The sequence below is a fragment of the Saimiri boliviensis genome, chromosome 19 (assembly GCF_048565385.1).
Source record: "Saimiri boliviensis isolate mSaiBol1 chromosome 19, mSaiBol1.pri, whole genome shotgun sequence".
Classification (NCBI taxonomy): Eukaryota; Metazoa; Chordata; class Mammalia; order Primates; family Cebidae; genus Saimiri; species Saimiri boliviensis.
The window spans coordinates 45,996,139-46,016,010 of NC_133467.1; the positions used below are offsets into that span (position 1 = coordinate 45,996,139).

The 19,872-nt window shown below is 39.5% G+C and overlaps 1 protein-coding gene, 1 long non-coding RNA gene and 1 other non-coding gene across 4 annotated transcripts in view; all 3 read left to right on the forward strand.

Moving 5' to 3' along the window:
• LOC141582279 (uncharacterized) overlaps window positions 1-19,872 on the forward strand; it is a 267,838-nt gene that overhangs the window by 145,362 nt on the left and 102,604 nt on the right. The gene's annotated exons all lie outside the window — the stretch shown is intronic.
• The window catches only part of LOC141582299 (uncharacterized), a 91,539-nt gene that overhangs the window by 59,668 nt on the left and 11,999 nt on the right, over window positions 1-19,872 (forward strand). The gene's annotated exons all lie outside the window — the stretch shown is intronic.
• Window positions 16,764-16,870, forward strand: LOC141582337 (U6 spliceosomal RNA). Its single transcript, XR_012515204.1, has one exon. It is a non-coding gene; the product is annotated as a U6 spliceosomal RNA (small nuclear RNA).

Sequence of the window (19,872 nt, forward strand, 5' to 3'; positions counted from 1 at the left end):
ATATGTTTGTTGGCTTCATAAATGTCTTCTTTAGAGGAGTGTCTGTTTATATTCTTTGCCTACTTTTTGATGGAGTTGGTTTTTTTCTGGCAAACTTAAGTTCTTTATAGATTCTGCATATTAGTCCTTTGTCAGATGGATAGATTGCAAAAATTTTCTCCCACTCTGTGGGTTGCCCATTCACTTCGATGATACTTGTGTTTTGTTTCATTTTAGTTTTCTGTGAAGAAGCTTTTTAGTTTATTTAGATCTCATTTGTCAATTTTGACATTTGTTGCCATTGCTTTTGGTGTTTTAGTCATGAAGTCTTTGCCTATGCCTATGTTCTGAATGGTATTGCCCAGGTTTTTTTCTAGGGTTTTTATCATTTTAGGTCTTCACTTTTAGTCTTTTATCCATCTTGTGTTAATTTTTGTATAAGGTGTAATTAAGGGGTCCAGTGTCAGTTTTCTGCATATGGCTACCCAGTTTTCCCAACACCTTTTATTGAATAGGTAATCCATTCCCGATTGTTTTTTTGGTCTAGTTTGTCAAAGTTCAGATGGTTGTAGATGTGTGGCATTATTTTTGAGGGCTCTGTCCCATTCCATTGCTCTATATATCTGTGTTGGTTCCAGTACCATGCTGTTTTGGTTACTGTAGTTTGGTAGTATAGTTTGAAGTCAGGTAGCATGATGTCTCCAGTGATGTCCTGTTTGCTTTGCTATGCGGGCTCTTTTTTCATCCCATATGAAATTAAAGGCAGTTTTTGGCAATTCTGTAAAGAAAGTCACTGGTAGCTTGATGGGAATAGCATTGAATCTATGAATTAGTTTGAACCATGGGGCTATTTTTATAATGCTGATTTTTTTTGTATCCATGAGCATGGATTTTTAAAATGTGTTTGTGACCTCTCTTATTTCTTTGAGCAATGGTTTGTAGTTCTCCTTTAAGAAGAACTTTGAGTATGGACCCAGAAAGGACAAGGCAGCTGTCTTGGTTCTCCGTGAGTCCATGCTTAACGTTGAACTTATATCCCTTTAAATACCAGCTGTTTCTCCAATTTAAGTTCATAGTAGTTGTAACTGATGGGTTGCCATAGGTTGTAGCTTGACTTATACCATGGAATTCATTCAAATTGCATATATAAACAGTTTCAGTATTGGCTGATTTAGAATGACAGTCTGACAAAATGTTTTCTTGGTATTCAATTAAGTTTTCTTCTACTTGGGTAGGAGTTTTAAAAACAAGTAAGTCTTTTCATTAAAATTCCAGGAAATCTTACACAGTCCTTAAACTATTTGGGATTATTTGACAAATGATGTGATTCTAAAGTTTCCAGAAATCAGTATTCAAGAGCTCTTTTTCATGGTCTTTCCATTATTTCAGGAACCTTCTAAAAGACACCATATTCTAGGACATTTTGTGCTTGTGAAGTTTTCAGAAACTGCATCAGTATTAAGCAGTTAAATGTGGAAATGATGTTAAATAGTTATAGTTACATGATTGACAAGAAAATTTGTTCATTTCTGTGGTCTACAGTTTATCATGGAAACAATATAATTGATAGCATATATTTTGACGTATTACAATTTTAGGAATTTCATACAATTTTCAAACGTATATGGACATTGATGAAAATATAATCTGAAAAAGGTAAAATATTTCTTATTTTGACAGTGCTCCTTATGTAAAAATATGTCAAGTAATTCCATATATTTCTCTTTTCGATTTTTCAGTGCCCTCTTTTGCATTCCAAATTAAGAAGTCAAAAAGACTTAATTTTGAAAATAAAATTGGATTTGGGGAAGTGTATCAAATATATTAATATTGATATAAATATACTAAAGGCCTAAAACACTTGATATAAAATGGAATGCCAGGTCACAGTAAGTCATTCATTTAACCAAAATGGTAACTCAAAAAATGTTTAAAGGCAAAAGCCTTTACTCATTGATAGAAGACTCAGTTTTTCAAGCAATGTGTGTCTTTCCCTTCTTTTTCCTGTAATTTGTTTGAGGAGAGACAGAAATATTTTTTATTCTTTAATATTATGTTAAAATCATATTCAAGAAAGAAAGCCAAATTTCTCTCTTGCATTAGTGTACTGTTAATGTCAACTCAAATTTTTAATAAAACCTTAAAGATGAATTCATCCAGTCTTCATCAGTTTGACTATAAGTTGAAATTCTTATAAGCTTTTGATAACCTTTTACAAATTTGTATTAAACAAAATTAGTGCTCTAAGAAAACCCTGTTGTGTTTTTATTCCAATGTTCAATTTATGGAAAAACTGAACAATACTCCTTTAAATTTAGCCAGTGTGTTCACACGGTGTTTCTTTTACAAGATGACTAGTTCACAAACCTTCCACAACTTGCTCAAACCTTTAGCTTCATTCTATTTAAGTCAAAACACTTTTTAACCTTCAGTACTAAGCAAAATTTACATTCTAATGTCTTATAATGTTTTACTGAAAGCACATTTCATTTTTTCCACAAAGCTTCCATGTAAAACTTTTTCATTAGTTTCAATTACATGTTACTATGTTAGCTCTTAGCGATTTTTTTTTTTTTTTTTTTTTTTTTTTGGTGAAACACCTGGCAGGTAAGTGATTTTAATTTTGTACTAAGTATGAAGCCTAGGACACCAGACACAAGTGCATGTAAAGTCTGACTTTTTCAAGCATAGCCAGGGAGCACGGCTAACTCCACATGTTCCCAGACCTTACCTAGAATCTAGTGACTCCAAAGCAGGTAAGTTGAGCAAATTTTAAAAGTCGAAAAAAGCAGTGTATTACTTTAAAGCATTTTACAAACCTAATATCTGACCTGCCTAATTTAGAGCTAATGTCTTTATTTTACCAATAAACTTTAAACCTGTCTTTATTTCTCAAATATTACTAAAGTCATGCGAAGTAAAAGGTACTAGAGTTCTTATTCTTCTGAAAGAATTAATTTGATTTAAACATTTATTATTTTAAAGCCAATTAAAGTCCTTTTTTATTTATATACATCACCCACAACACAGAAAAATACACAGAATAGATCCAGTAGTCGTAAGATTTTTCATTTGCCAGTTTTTGGTTTTCTTTTTTCCTTTTTTTTTCTTACATTGAACTGATGATATTCATATACATAGATTGCCATCAAATGTTTCAATTTAACAGGAGATTATAGAACACACTTTAACAGTATTCTAATTTGAAGAAAATATATATTTAGGTAAGGATTCATAGCATTTATCTTTTATATCACTTTTAATTTAGCATTTGTGTACTGTAACATTTCTATATATAATATTTTATGTTACTCATATTTGTAAAGATTACACATATCTCAGAGGTGAAGACTGTAAATATTAAATGTATTCATTCTCCTATCTTCTGAAGCACTTAAGTCAGAGGAACTAAATTATTCATTCTAATTTGACAACTCACTATCTTGTAACATATTATAATGCTTCGAAGAGCTCAGTAAAACAAATCTCTAGTTACCTTGAAATTGTTTGTTTTTAATACTTCATTAGGAAATAAATTCCAGTTCAAATTTTTTAAATTATGTCCCTTGTTCTTCCATGTCTTTCCAACATAGGATTAGAAAGACTTTCTTTATAAGACGAGACTCAGGGAATTAGTACCCAATGTTGAAATTGGCTCTCAGGAAAGCTTCCAGAGAGGAAGTCTTCTAGTTGGGGACTGATAATCCTCATTTTTATTACTGTACACTGTTACTTCCCTGAAAGTAAGGGAGAATCCTTGGGGATTGTGATCTATCTCTCTTCACTTTTCCTGATTTCCCTTCCCATGGTCAGGAATTTTTATTTATTTATTTATTTATTTATTTATTTATTTATTTTGTAATTAAGTTCTGAAGTGCATGTGCAGATCTTGCAGGATTGATGCATAGGTAAACACATGTCATGGTGGTTTGCTGCCTGCATCCCCCCATCACCTACATGAGGCACTTCTCCCAATGTTCTTGTGCTGTGTTTTTCAGCTCCGTGAAGTCATTTATGTTCTTCTCTAAGCTGATTATTCTAGTTAGCATTTCATCTAACCTTTTTTCAAGGTTTTTAGCTTCTTTGCATTAGGTTAGAACATGTTCCTTTATCTCAGAGAAGTTTGTTATTACACATCTTCTGAAGCCTGCTTCTGTCAATTCATCAAATTCATTCTCCATCCAGTTTTGTTCCCTTGCTGGTTAGGAGTTGTGATCCCTTGGAGGAGGAGAGTCATTCTGGTCTGTGGTGATTTCATTTTTTGTGTTTTTTTCTTCCATACTTTGTGGATTTTTCTACATTTGGTCTTTGAAGTTTGTGACTTTTGGATGGGATCTCTGAGTGGACATGCCTTCTGTTGATGTTGAAGCTACTTCTTTCTCTTTTTTTTTTTTTTTTTCAGTTTTTCTTCCAACAGGCCTCTCTGCTATAGAACTACTGGCGGTCCACTGGAGAGTGTGTTTGCCTGGGAATCCCCTGTGGTGCTGCAGAACAGCAAAGATTGCTGCCTGTTCTTTCCTCTTGTAGCTTCATCCCAGAAGGGTACCCACCAGATATCAGCCAGAGCTCTCCTCTATGAGGTATCTTTTTGGATATATGGGGGTCAGTGAGTCACTTGAGGAGTCAGTCTCTCCCTTATCTGAGCTCAAGTGTTGGGCTGGGAGCTTCATTGCTCCGTTGAAAGCTGCTGGGCAGGGACGTTTAAGTCTGCTGCAGCAGAACTCACAGTTACCCCTTTCCCAGGTGCTCTGTTCCTGGAAGGTGATGTTTTATTTGTAAGTCTCTGATATGCTGCTGCCTTTTTGTGTCAGAGGTGTCCTGCTCAGCAAGGAGGGAGCCTAGTCGCAATCTGCCTGTAGAGGCACTGCTGAGCTGCTGTGGGCTCAGTCCAGATGCTGTGTAAACTTTGCTTTTGTTTACACAGGTAAGGTTAGAACTGCCTCGGCATCGGCGGATGCCCTTTCCCCCACTGAGCTCCATCATCCCGGGTTGAGCTCAAACTGTTCTGCTGACTGCAAAACTGTCATGCCAGTGGACTTCAGTTGGCTGGTCTTTGTTGTGGGACACCTGCCACTCAAGGTCACTTGGCTCCCTGCCTTCAGCTCCCCTTTTTTCTGGGGAGTGGGAGGCTCTGTCTTGCAGGCGTTCCAGGTGCCAGCCAAAACGGCCACTGAGATTTGTGCTTAAAACTCATGTCACTGGCTGAAGTGGACTCTCAGATTTGTGCTGGTCAGCCACAGCGCTTGTTGGCCCAGCTAAAATCTCCTGGTGTGGGATATAAAGACCATGGGACAAGTGCAGTATCTGAACTGAAGTGCAGGAGTGGCTTTAGAAGTTCCCCAATGGCCTCTGTTGGGTAGGAGGGACATCCTCCAGCCAGTTGCACTTCCCAGGTAAGTCAGTGCTCCACCCTGCCTCAGTTTGCCCCCCTTAGGCTATGCCCACTGTGCAAGCAGTTCCATTGAGGTGAAACTGGTACCTCCGTTGGAAATGCCGAGGTCACTTGCTTTCTGCATTGTTCTCACTGGGAACTGTGCTCCAGAGCAGTTCCTATTCTGCCATCTTGGCAGAAGTATGGAAGCTTCTAAAGAAGCTTTAAGTGCTAGTAAATATAGATTAAATGAATGAATGATAGATAAGCAAAAGAATTCGAGAAAGAAGGTAGAAGGAAAAAGGAAGAAGAGACAGAAGAAAATGGAGGAGACCAGTGTGGGGGGGGGGGTGAGGAGAAGAGAGAGAACTAATGGCTGTCATAATTTTATTTTAAAAACATTATCTACAATAATTAATATCACCCAATAGAAAAGTGTTATTTAAGGGGAACACTCAACCCATCAGCAATGAAAAGCAGCTAGTTCACTGAAATTGATATTCCATATCATCATCTAAGTCAAATATATTTTATTAATAATATTTGATTGATGAGAGAAGTAGCTTTTCTGTTTCTATTTTGGAGAGATAATCAAAACAAATGCCAGTGTTTACTATCCTTTCAAGCCATGTCCTCATATGTTTTAATTTTAGTGGGATAAGGGAAAAATGACTGTGGATAGTGACATTCCTCATTACTGTGACAACAGTCTCTCAAAGTTCTCACAGCACAATAATATAGTTTTACAGACCCATTTATCAAATACTTTCACCCGAAATTGAGAAAATATTTAAGGAGAATGAAACCAACTGGTGATTCTATTCTCATCATTTTTTAAGAATTTTTTTTAAATTTTACTTTAAGTGCGTAGTATATCTGACATTTCTCCCCAAGTTATCCTTCCGCACCCTCCACTCCCTGGCCACCCTCCACTGTCCCTCTCCTAACCCCCCCAACTGCCCCCAGTGTGTGACGCTTTTCTCCCTGAGTTCACGTGTTCTCATTGTTCCACACCCACCTATGAGTGAGAACATGTGGTGTTTGGCTTTCTGTTCTTGTGTCAGTTTCCTGAGAATGATGGTTTCCAGATTCATCCAAGTTCCTGTGAAGGACACGAACTCATCGTTTTTTATGGCTGCTTACTATTCCATGGTGTATATGTACCACATTTTCTTTGTCCAGTCTATCATTGATGGGCATTTGGGTTGGTTCCAGGTCTTTGCTATTGTACACAGAACTGCAATGAACATATGTGTGCATGTGTCTTTATAGTAGAACAATTTATAGTTCTTTAGGTATATACCCAATAATGGGATTGCTGGGTAAAATGGAATTTCTATTTCTAGATCCTTGAGAAATCGCCAGACTGCCTTCAACAATGGTTGAACTAATTTACACTCCCCCAACTGTGTAAGAGTGTTCCTATTTGTCCACATTCTCTCCAGTATCTGTTGTCTCTAGATTTTTTTGATGATCATCATTCTAAATGGCATGAGATGATATCTCAATGTGGTTTTAGTTTGCATTTCTGAAATGACCACTGATGATGAGCATTTTTTCATGTTTCTTGGCCTCATATATGTCTTCTTTTGAAAAGTGTCTTCTCATATCCTTTTCCCACTTTTACATGGGGTTGTTTGTTTTTTTTCTTGTACATCTATTTTAGTTCCTGGTAGATTCTGGATATTAGCCCTTTGTCAGATGGGTAGATCACAAACATTTTTTCCCATTCTCTTGGTTGCTGATTCACTCTAATGGTGATCCTTTTGCTGTACAGAAGCTGTGGAGGTTAATTAGATCACATCTGTCTATCTTGGCTTTTATTGCTATTGCTTTTGGTGTTTTAGTTAGGAAGTCCATGCCTATGCCTATGTCCTGTATGGTTTTGCCTACATTTTCTTCTAGAGTTTTTATGGTGTTAAGTTTTATGTTTAAATCTTTGATCCATGTAGAGTTAACTTTAGTGTAAGGTGACAGGTAGGGGTCCAGTTTCTGCTTTCAGCATATTGCTAGCCAGTTTTCCCGACACCATTTATTAAACGTGGAGTCCTTTCCTCATTGGTTGTTTTGCCAGATTTGTCAAAGATCAGATGGTTGTAGATGTGTGGTGTTTCTTCTGGGGTCTCTGTTCTGTTCCATTGGTCTATGTCTCTGTTTTGGTACCAGTACCGTGCTGTTTTGATTACTATAGCCTTGTGTTATGGTTTGAAGTCTGGCAATGTGATGTCCCTGGCTTTGTTCTTTCTGCTTAGAATTGTCTTGGCTATGTGCGATCTCTTGTGATTCTATATGAAGTAGAAAGTGTGTTTTTTTTTTTTTTTCAGTTCTGTGAAGAAGTTCATTGGTAGCTTGATGGGGATAGCATGGAATCTATAATTACTTTGGGCAGTATGGCCATTTTCATGATACTGATTCTTCCTAACCCTGAGCATGGAATATTTCTCCATCTGTTTGTGTCCTCTGTTATTTTGTTGAGCAGTGGTTTGTAGGTCTCCTTGAAGAGGTCCTTTACATCCTTTTTTAGTTGTATTCCTTGGTATTTTATTCTCTTTGTAGCAGTTGTGAATGGGAGTTTACTCTTAATTTGGCTCTCTGTTTGTCTGTTGGTATATAGGAATGCCTGTGACTTCTACACAATTATTTTGTATCCTGAGACTTTGCTGAAGTTGCTTATCAGTTTCAGAAGATTTTGGACTGAGACCATGGTCTTCTAAATATACAATCATGTCATCTGCAAATAGAGACACTATGACTTCCTTATTTCATAATCGATTACCCTGTATTTCTATTTCTTGGCTGATTGCTCTGGCTAGAATATCCAATAATATGTTGAATAGGAGTGGTGAGAGAGGGCATCCTTGTCCAGTGCCTGATTTCAAAGGAATTCTTCCAGCTTTTGCCCGTTCAGTATGATATTGAACTGAACAAGCTGTAGGCTTGTCATACATAGCTTTTATCATTTTATGCTAAATTCCACCAGTAACTAGTTTATTGAGAGTTTTTACCATGAAGCCCTGTTGAATTTTATCAAAGACCTTCTCTGCATCTATTGAGATAATCATGTGGTTTTGGACTTTGGTTCCTTTATGTGATGGACTACATTTATGGATTTGCATATGTTCAACCAGCCTTGCATTCCTGGGGTGAAGCCTACTTGTTCGTGACAGATAAGCTTCTGGATGTGCTGTTGCAGTCAGTTTGCCAGTATTTTATTGAAGATTTTTTCATCGATATTCATCATGGAGATTGGGCTGAAGTTTTCTTTTTTAGTTGAGTCTCTGCCCGGTTTTGGTATCAGGATGATGTTGGTCTCACAAAATGAGTTAGGGAGGATTCTCTCTCTTCGTATGGATTGATAGTTTCAGAAGGAATGAAACCAGCTTCTTTTTGTATTTCTGGTAGAATTCATCTGTGAACCCTCTGGACCTGGACTTTGTTTGGTTGGTAGGCTATTGATTCCTGCCTCTACTTCAGCCCTTGTTATTGATCTACTCAGGGTTTCAACTTCCTCCTGGTTTCGTCTTGGTAGAGTACAAATGTCGAGGAATTTATTCATTTCATCCAGGTTTACTGGTTTATATGCATAAAGTTATTTGTAGTAATCTCTGATTGTAGTTTGTATTTCTGTGGAGTCAGTGATGATATCCCCTTTATCGTTTTCTATTGCATCTATTTCATTCTTCTCCCTTTTCTTTTTTATTAATCTGGCTAGGGCTCTGTCTATTTTGTTGATCTCCTCAAAAAATCTGCTCCTGGACTTATTGATTTTATGAAGGGCTTTTTGTGTCTCTGTCTCCTTCAGTTCTGTTCTGATCTTAGTTAATTCTTGTCTTCTGCTAGCTTTTGAGATTTTTTTGACCTTTCTCTTCTAGCTCTTTCAATTTTTACAATAGAGTGTCAATTTTAGATCTTTCCTTGCTTCTCTAGTTGGCATTTATTACTATAAATTGCCTTCTCGACACTGCTTTAAAAGTGTCCTGGAGATTCTGGCATGTTGTGTCTTTGTTCTCATTTGTTTCAAAGAACATCTTTCTTTCTGCCTTCATTTCATTGTTTATCCAGTCGACATTCAGGAGCCAGTTGTTCTATTTTCATGAAGTTCTGCAGTTCTGAGTTAGTTTCTTAATTCTGAGTTCTAATTTGATTGCATATGGTCTGAGAGACGTTTATGATTTCATTTGTTTTGCATTTACTTAGGAGTGATTTATTTTAAATTATGTGGTCAGTTTTAGAGTAGGTGCTGTGTGGTGCTGATCAGAATGTATATTCTATGGATTTGGGTTGGATATTTCTGTAGATGTCTATTAGGTCTGCTTGGTCCAGATCTGAGTTCATGTCCTGGACCTCCTTCTTAATTTTCTGTCTCAATGATATGTCTAACAGTGACAATGGAGTGTTAAAGTATCCCATTATTATTATGTGGGAGTCTAAGTCTCTTTGTAAGTCATTAAGGACTTGCATTATGTTCCTCGGTGCTACCCTGGTGCTCCTGTATTGAGTGCATAAATATTTAGGATCGTTAGCTATTCTTGTTGCATTGATCCTTTTACCTTTATGTAATGCCCTTCTTTGTGTCTTTTGATCTTTGTTGTTTTAAAGTCCATTTTATCAGAGACTAGGATTGCAGCTCCTGCTTTTTATTTGCTCTCAATTTGCTTGACACGTCTTTCTGCATCCCTTTATTTTTAGCCTACATGTGTCCTTGCACAAGTGATGGGTTTCCTGAATACAGCACACTGATGGGTTTTGACATTTTATGCAATCAGATGGTCTATGTCTTTTAATTGGGTCATTTAGTCCACTTACATTTAAGGATAATTTTGTTATGTGTGAAATGGATACTGCCATTTTGATGCTATCAGGCTGTTTTGTCCTTTAGTTGACACATTGTCTTCATTGTGTCGATGGTCTTTACCATTTGGTCCATTTTTGGAGTGGCTGTTACTGATTGTTCCTTTCCTTGATTAGTGCTCCTTTCAGGAGCTCTCGTAAGGCAGGCCTGGTGGTGAGAAAATCTCTCAGTAATTGCTTGTCCATAAAGGATTTTCTTTCTCCTTCGAATGTGAAGCTTAATTTGGTTGGATATTAAATTCTAGGTTGACAGTTCTTTTCTCTAAGGATGTTGAATATTGGCCCCCACTCTCTTCTGGCTTGTAGGTTTTGTGTGGAGAGATCCACTGTGAGTCTGGTGGGCTTCCCTTTGAGGGTAACCCGACTTTCTCTTTTGCTGCCCTCAGCATTTTTTCCTTCATTTCGACCCTGGTGAATCTGACGATTATGTGTCTTGGGGTTGCTCTTCTTGAGGTATATCTTTGTGGTGTTCTCCATACTTCCTGGACTTGAATAGTGGCCTGCCTTGCTGGGTTGGGGAAGTTCTCCTGGATAATATCCTGAAGAGTGTTTTCCAGCTTGCATTCATTCTTTCTGTACACTGAGGTGTGCCTATCAAATGTAGATTGGGTCTTTTCACATAATCTCGTATTTCTTGGAGGCTTTGTTCATTTCTTTTCACTCTTTCCTCTCTATTCTTGCCTTCTTATTTTACTTCATTGCATTGATTTTCAATCTCTGATGCTTTTTCTTCTGCTTGGTCAGTTCTGCCTTTGAAACTTGTGTATTCTTCATGAAGTAGTTGTGGTGTGTTTTTCAGCTCCATCAAGTCGTTTCTATTCTTCTCTAATCTATTTATTCTAATCAGTATATCATCTAACCTTTTTTCTAGGTTCTTAGTTTCTTTACATTGGGTTAGCACGTGTTCTTTTAGCTCTGAGAAGTTTGTTATTACCCACCTTCTGAAGCCGATTTCTGTCAGTTCATCAGATTCATTCTCCATCTATCTTTGATCCTTAGCTGGTGAGGAGTTATGATCCCTTGGATGAGAAGAAGTCTTCTGGTTTTTGGTGTTTTCTTCCTTTTTGCGCTGGTTTCTTCCCATCTTAGTGGCTTTATCTACCTGTGGTCTTTGTACTTGGTGACTTTCAGGTGGGGTCTCTAAATGGATGCCCTTTTTATTGATGTTGAAGCTATTTCTTTCCACTTAGTTTTCCTACTAACAGTCAGGCCCCTCTGCTGCAGGATCACTGGAGATGCTGTCAAGATCCCACTCACCTGGAGATCACCCATGGGGCTGCAGAACAGCAAGGGTTGCTGCCAGTTTCTGCCTCCGCTATCCTCATACCAGAATGGTATCCACCAGATGTTGGCCTGAGCTTTCCTTTATGAGGTGTCTTTTTGTGTATATGGGGCTCAGAGAATTGCTTGAGGAGACATTCTGTCCCTTATAAGAGCTCAAGTGCTGTGCTGGGAGTTCTGTTGTTTTGTACAGAGCTGCTGAGCTGGTACCTTTAACTCTGCTGCAGCTGAACTCATAACCTGCTGTTTTCCCAGGTACTCTGTCCTAGGAAGGTCAGCCTTATTTATAAGTTCCTGCCATGCTGCTGCCTTTTTTCTTAGATGCCCTGCCTGGCACAAAGTAGTCTGCATTGGTAGTGGCAGACTGCCTTGGTATTGGGGGATGCCCTTCCCCCCACGAAGTTGGGCCATCCCAGTTCCAGCTGCGCTTTTTGTGAAACTCTTAATCCAGAGTGTTTCAGATTTCTTGTCTCGTGGGTGTGGTACCCATCAAGCCAGATCACATCACCTGGTTTCCTGTCTCAGCCCCCTCCCTTTCAGTTGAATGGACAGCTCTGTCTCCCAGGCATTCCAGGCACCAGTTGAAATGGCCACCCAAACTTTTGTGAGTTTCTTTGTCCTGATGCATCCCTGACTGAAACTGCTGAAATGAAAACTCATGGCACTTTTATGCTCAGGAATCTCCTTGTCTGTTGGCAGTGAAAACTTCTTTGGAAATGTAGTGAGCACTCACTCTCTGCACTGTTCTTGCTGGTAACTACATTCCAAAGATGTTCCTATTCAGGCATCTTGGATCTTCCTTAATCTTATGATTTCTAAGAAAAACTCTATAAGTCCTATCTTATTTATTATTAATATTTTGAATTAAAGGTTTCTTTTGTATGATGTGTTTACACCACAGACGTAACGGTGCTTTTCTGGAGGATCACTAGAACTAGCATCAGACAACATAGGGAAAATTCTTCACAATATACTATATACATCTGTGTGTATTACACACATGTACAGGTAAATACACACACACACACATATATATACACACCTATATACATACACACACACACAAACACACACACACACACACACACGTTTATTTTGAAACAGAGTCTGACACAGTCTGTCACCCAGGTTGGAGTGCAATGGCATGATCTCAGCTCACAGCAACCTCCACCTACTGGTTCACATAATTCTCCTACCTAAACCTTTTGAGTAGCTGGGATTACAGGTGCACACCACCATTCCTGGTTAATTTTTTTATTTTTAGTAGAGACGAAGTTTCCCTATGCTGGCCACACTGGTCTCGAACTTCTGACCTCGTGATCCATGCACCTCAGCAGCTAGGATTATAGGTGTGAGCCACTGCGCCCAGCCACATGTAGAAGTGCAGTGCTACATAGAACACTGAACATTACATGCTGCTGGGATTACAGGTGTGAGCCACAGTATCCAGCTGCATATATTTTTTTATTTCTCTTTTTAAGAATCCTGATCTTAAATGAGTTCACAGTTGGATGTAGAAGTGCAATGCTTAGATGCAGATGTGTACATATAGGATACAAAACTTAGATTTAAGTTATGAATAAATGTAATTCTTATAACTGACTATAACAGTATTAGAAAAGTCATATATTGATAAAACCTTCTTCAGAAAAAGGAACTTGAAAACTTAGAGGAACTGCTTCTGTCCAAAATATATGCATAGCTAAGGCTCTTACAATGGTGTGGTTTATAGGATAGATATCAGAGTGTAAATCCAATTTTTAAAACGTAGTCAAATGCATTAATCTTATATTTTATGCCTATGATTATTTTGTTATTCAGAGAAAGGCTTTTCCAATTCCAAAATTCTTTAAAATCCTCTAGTGATTTATTTTTCGTGGTGTTTAAATCAATATTGAAACTTTCTGGAATTTACACTCTATTAGGTTTGAAGTTTTGTTCAACTTTTTTTCAGTTACATATTCACCATGGGAAAAAAATTTTTTTTGGAGGACATTGAAAGTGTGAAAGAAAAGAATGCTAATATTCAAAAGGCTATAAAATTGGATAAGGAAGAATGAACAAAGACAGTATTTAAAGACAGTGGACAGCTTAGCATTTTGACAACGAAGAATAAAATGGTCAGTTCTGAATTGGAAAATGTGAGACACAACTAGGAAACGCTGGAAATGGAAATTCAGTCATGTCCTTGTAGACTGGCTACTGCTCTACATGAATGTGACCAAAGCCAGATAGCAGAAAGAGACTTCTTTCCAGAGAACAAAACCTCAACAGGTTTATTTACAGGAGACAATGAATTCTCATACATCTAACCTGAAAGAGAACAGCAAGATTCTTTCTGAACAACTGTAATGCTTATTGTAAAAATTAACAGCCTAAAAATTCAGCTCCATCACACAAGGTAAACTGTGAAAGAAAAGACAGGACAGGCTGCCATCTTTCCTGTTGGAGGAACTTAATTATTCCAGCCTGTGGGCATTGGAGAGTACAAACCGACCGGGGGCAGAAGAGTTCCCACAGCACAGCACAGCTGCTTTACCAAATCATGGCCAGACTGCTTCTGTTAGCAGGCACCTGATCCTGTTCCTTCTTACTGAACAGGACCTCCCACCTGGGGCTTACAGCTACCCTCACAGGTGTTCCCTGGCTTATGGAGATATGAAACATTCCTTAGACAGAGCTCCCACAGAGAAAGGCAGGCCACCATCTTTGTTATTTGGATGACTAGGTTCTGGCCTTAGGGCTTTGTAGAACCCAAGCTGACCAGGGGTGTAAGTGGTAGCTCAGCACAGCAGAGCCACCTTGCAAAAACATGGCCAGACCCTTGTTTAAGTCAATCCCCAACCACATTTTTAGTCACTGGGTACAGCTTTTCAACCAGGGTCTCTGGCTGCCTTCACTGCTGTTCTCTGGCTGACAGATGTTTCAGGCCTCCTTGAATCAGAGCTTCCAGAGAGAGGACCAGACTGTAATCTTTGTTGTTTGGGCAACTCAGCCATTTCAACCTTGGGACTTCAGAGTGTCTGAGGCAACCAGGGGCTGAAGTGAACCCCCAGCACAGCACAACTGCTCTACAGAAACATGGCCAGACTTTTTTAAAAGCAAGTCTCTGATCTTGTTCCTCCTGACTAGACAAGACTTCTGAAATTGTTTCCAGCCACCTCTCGTAGTTGTGTCCAGATTGGCAACAGGATTGTACCTCAGTGGTACAGAGGTCCCAGAGGAAGAGGCAGGCTATTATCTTTGTCTTTTTGCAGGCTTCGCTAGTGATACCTTGAGTCGCTGGAAGATATGAGGCAATTAGGTACTGGAGTGGACCCCCAATATACCACAGCAGCCTTATGGGAAAGTGGCTGAACCGTTATGTGGGTGCTGGCTTCCATATCTCCTCAATAAGCAGGTCCTCCTGGCTTGGGTCTTTATCCAGGACCCCACTGAAGCCAACAAGCCAGTAGCAACTTGGCAATTTCTTGGACAGAGCTTCACAGATCGACTGAAATCCTCTCTGCCACTGCCTCTGCAGTGGATCTGCCCTTGTTACCTTCAGAATATCAAGAAAGCAAAGACCCTAAGTGCCATATTGATAACTCTAACAAGCTGCAGTTGACCCAAGGAACAAGGCAGTCCATCTCTTGTGGATACCACATACCCCCCACTGCTTATCACTGGACAGGGAACTCTAGCTTGGGCCCATAGAACAGACCCTCTATCCTGGGATGATTACACTAAGTGATGGCTAACTCACATCTCTCTGGGGTAGAGCCCCCAGGAAACAAGCAAAGTGATGGAGCAGGAAGCCAGCTGATGTGAAGCCCAGAGGGCAGGCACAGCTATCTCTCTAGGCTCTACTGGGTCTTATGAGACACTTTATCCCAGCACTTTAGGACTGTGGAGGTCTGATCAGCCAAATCTCATGTGAAGATTCCCCAGCAGAGATCACGTATGTGATTTTCCCTATTAATAAAAGGAGACTTGCTTAAAAAAGAAGTCTGGCCACGTTTTTGTAGAGCAGCTGTGCTGTGCTGGGGCCTCACTTTTCAGAGAGTTATCTGAGGCATGATATCTACTGGGCATTCTTGCACATGAGATGAAGCTGGTCTGACCTCAGCACTCCTTAGTCTGCTTGCCTCTCCCAGGGCCCCAGCCTGGCCACACCTGCCTACAGGGCACTCTCAGCTGCTCACACCTTTGTTTCTGTGCCAGTGGACCATGCCTGAGCAGTGAAGAGATGCAGCAAAGTGGACTCTTCAGGCACGCACCCGCCTCTACATTGCCTCTCCATACTGAAGCTCTTTATACAAAAACGTCCTACGTCACTTTGCTGGTGTGTGTTTACATGAGTGGATTTTGCTGCACTTGCCCTACCAGCACATGGGAATGTAGCACACACTTCAACCCACACCAACTCCCATTGAAAAAAGAGCCATGGTAGGCAGAGGAACAAAATCACAACCTCTGCCAACACCTTCTCCTTGTGCTAATTCTGTGCACGAAAAGGGAATGCTAATATACGTTGAGTGGTCGTTGCTGCTTAGGGGGTCACAGAGATGGCACCCAGACATGCACAGGCCAGCACCCCAGCCTGAACCAACACTACCTCCAATGCAACAGCACACACAGAAGGGTATTCTGGCTGCCACCAAGCTGTCTTGCCTCCACCACTTCCACCACTGGGCAAATGCCAACAGGAAAGCAGGCAGTTTTGCATCTGCTAACACTCTGCCACAGCTGCCCCACTTTGCTGCCTTCAGTGCAGTATACTCCAAACTTTGAGGAGCCAGAGAACAAAGTTCAGACCCAATATAAGTTTCCCAGAGTTAAAGCACACAGCCCAGGAATTGAGAGGTGAATTTTGGCCCCCTAAAATCCTCCAAAACCAAAGGCAGCTGCCTGATTCTACTTTAAACCACAATCAAACCCTCAAGGTCATCAAATATGATAAAAGAAAAATATCCTGTGCAAAGGTCAGCAACCTCAAAGGTTGAAGGTGAATAAGCTCATAAAGATGAGGAAGAATCAGTGCAAGAACACTGAAACTCAAGAAGTCAGCATGCCTTCTTTCCTCCAGATGATTACATCAACTGTTCAGCCTGTTCAAGTTTTCAGAACTGGCCAGAGGCTGACATGTCTGCAATGATACAAGTAGAATTCAGAATGTGGGTAGAAACAAAGTTCACTAAGTGAAAGAAGTATGTCAACATCCAATGCAAGGAGGCCAAAAATCATTGTAAAACATCGCAGGAGCTAACAGGCAATATATCCAGTATAAACAACATTACTGGTGCTCACTTTGGCAGCACATATATTAAAATTGGAATGATTCAGAGAAGATTAGCATGGCCCCTGCTCAAGGAGGACCTAAAAATTCATGAAGCATTCCATATTTGTATAAAGAATCAATATCTTGAAAATGGCCATACTACCCAAAGTAATTTATAGATTCAATGCTGTCCCCCTCAAGCTACCAATCATCTTATTCACAGAACTGGAGAAACCCACCTTAAACTTCATATGGAAGCAAAAGAGAGTGTGGATATCCAAGACAATGCTAAGCACAAAGAACAAAGCCAGAGGCATCATGCTACCCGATTTCAAACTATAATACAAAGCTACAGGAATCAAAACAGCATGGTACTGGTACTAAAACAGAGAAATAGACCAATGGAACAGAACAGAGGTCCTGGTGGCAATGCCACACATATACAACCATCTCATCTTTGACAAACCTGAGAAAGACAAGCAATGGGAAAATGATTTCTTGTTTAATAATTGTTGTTGGGAAAACAGGCTACCAGTGTCCGGAAAGCAGAAACTGGACCTCTTCCTGATACCTTACAGTAGAATTACCTCCAGATGGATTAAAGATCTAGACATAAGACCTAATGCCATAAAAAAAATCTAGAAAAAAAATAGGCAAAGCCATTCAGGACATAGGTGTAGGCAAGTACTTCATGACTAAAACACCAAAAGCATTGGCAACAAAAAGGAACATAGACAAATGGGACCTTATTAAACTCCAGAGCTTATGTACAGCAAAAGAAACCATCATTAGAGTGAACCAGCAACCAGCAGAATGAGAAACAATTTTTGCAATCTACCCATCTGACAAATGGCTGATATCCATAATCTACAAAGAAATAAAACAGATTTACAAGGAAAAAAACAAGCAAACCGGTTCAAAAGTGGACAAAGGATATGAACAGACACTTTTGAAAAGAAGATATATATAAGGGCAATAAACATGTGAAAAAATACTCATCATCACTGGTTATTAGAGAAATCAAAACCACATTGAGATATCACCTCATGCCAGTTAGAATGGTGACCATTAAAAAATCTGGAGACAACAGATACCAGAGAGCATGTGGAGAAATAGGAACACTTTTACACTGTTGCTAGGAGTACAAACTAGTTGAACCATTGTGGAAGGCAGTGTGGCACTTGCTCAAGGGCCTGGAAATTGTAATTCCATTTGACCCACCAATCCCATTACTGGGTATATACCCAAAGGATTATACATCATTCTATTATAAAGACACATGCACACGTATGTTCACAGTGGCACTGTTTACAATGGCAAAGACCTGAAAATAACCCAAATGTCCAGAGACGATAGACTGGACAAGGAAAATGTGACACACATACACCATGGAATATTATGCAGCCACAAAAAACGATGAGTTTATGTCCTTTGTAGGGACATGAATCAATCTGGAAACCATCATTCTCAGCAAAGTGACAGAAGAAAGAAAATCCAACACTGCATGTTCTCACTCATAGGCAGGTGATGAATAATGATAACAAATGGACACAGAGAGGGGTGCATCACACACTGGGGTGTTTTTGGGGGTGGCCAACAGGGGGACACCAGGGGTTGGGGAGGTCAGGGAGGGATTACCTGAAGAGAAATGCCAGATGTATGTGACTGGATGGAGGCAGGAAACCACATTGCCATATGTGTACCTATGCAACAATTCTGCATGATCTGCATGTGTACCCTATAACCTGAAGTACAGCTTTTAAAAAAAGAATAAACTGATGTGATAGAGCTGAAAAGCACACTACATGAATTTTTATAATGCAGCCACATGGTAATTGTGTGTGATTGCCTTATAAAAATTTTTGTAATGTGTGTGGGCACCCAAGGGTGCCCTGTAAGCAGGTATGGCCAGGCTGGGGTCCTGGGAGAGGCAAGCAGACTAAGGAGTGCTGAGGTCAGACCAGCACCATCTCATGTGCAAGACCACCTAGTAGAATAGATCAAGCAAAGGTAAGAGTCTCAGAGCTTGAAAACTGGCTTTCTGAAAGAAAAGAGGCAAGAATGGGGGAAAAGAATAAAAAGGAATGAACAAAACCTTTGAGAAATAAAGGATTATGTAAAAAGGTGAAATATATGCCATATTAATGTACCTGAAAGAGATGACAAAAATGTAACCAAATTGGAAAACATATTTCAGAATATCATTCATCAGAATTTCCCCAACCTAGCCAGGCAGAACAACATTGAATTCAGGAAATCTAGAGAACCTCAGATATGCCACAAGAAGAACATCTCTAAGACACATAATCATCAGGTTCTCCAAGATCAAAATGAAATAAAACTTGTCAAAGGCAGCTAGCGAGAAAGACAAGGTCACCTACAAAAGGAATCCCATCAGACTAACAGTGAACTGCTCAGCTGAAACCCCACAAGCCAGAAGAGATATTCAACTACTTAAAGAAAAAAATTTCAACCTGGAATTTCAAGTCCAGCAAAACTAAGTGTCATAAGTGAAGGAGAAATAAGATCATTTTCAGTCAAGCAAATGCTGAGGGAATTCATTACCAGCAGATCTATCTTACAAGAGCTCCTGAAAGTAGAATTTAATATGGAAAGAAAAGATCATCACCAGCCACTACAAAAATGCACTGAATTACACAGACCAGCGATGCTAAAAAAACAAACCATGTACACAAGTCTGTGAAGTTATCAATTAGGAGCATGATGACAGGATCAAATCCTTACATATCATTGCTAACTTTAAATGTAAATGGGCTAAATGCTCCAATTGAAAGACATAGGGCAGCAAGATAGATAAAGAGCCAAGACTCATTTGAGTATGCTGTCTTTAAGAGACCCATCTCAAATGAACTCCCACACATAGGCTCAAAATGAATGGAGAAAAATCCTTCAAGTAAATGGGAAACAGAAAAAAGCAGGTGTTGCAATCCTGGTTTCTGACAAAACAGGCTATACGAATAAAGATAAAAAGAGAAGGGCATGGGCCCGGCGCGGTGGCTCAAGCCTGTAATTCCAGCACTTCGGGAGGCCGAGGCGGGCGGATCATGATGTCAAGAGTACAAGCCAATCCTGGCCAACATGGTGAAACCCCATCTCTACTAAAAATACA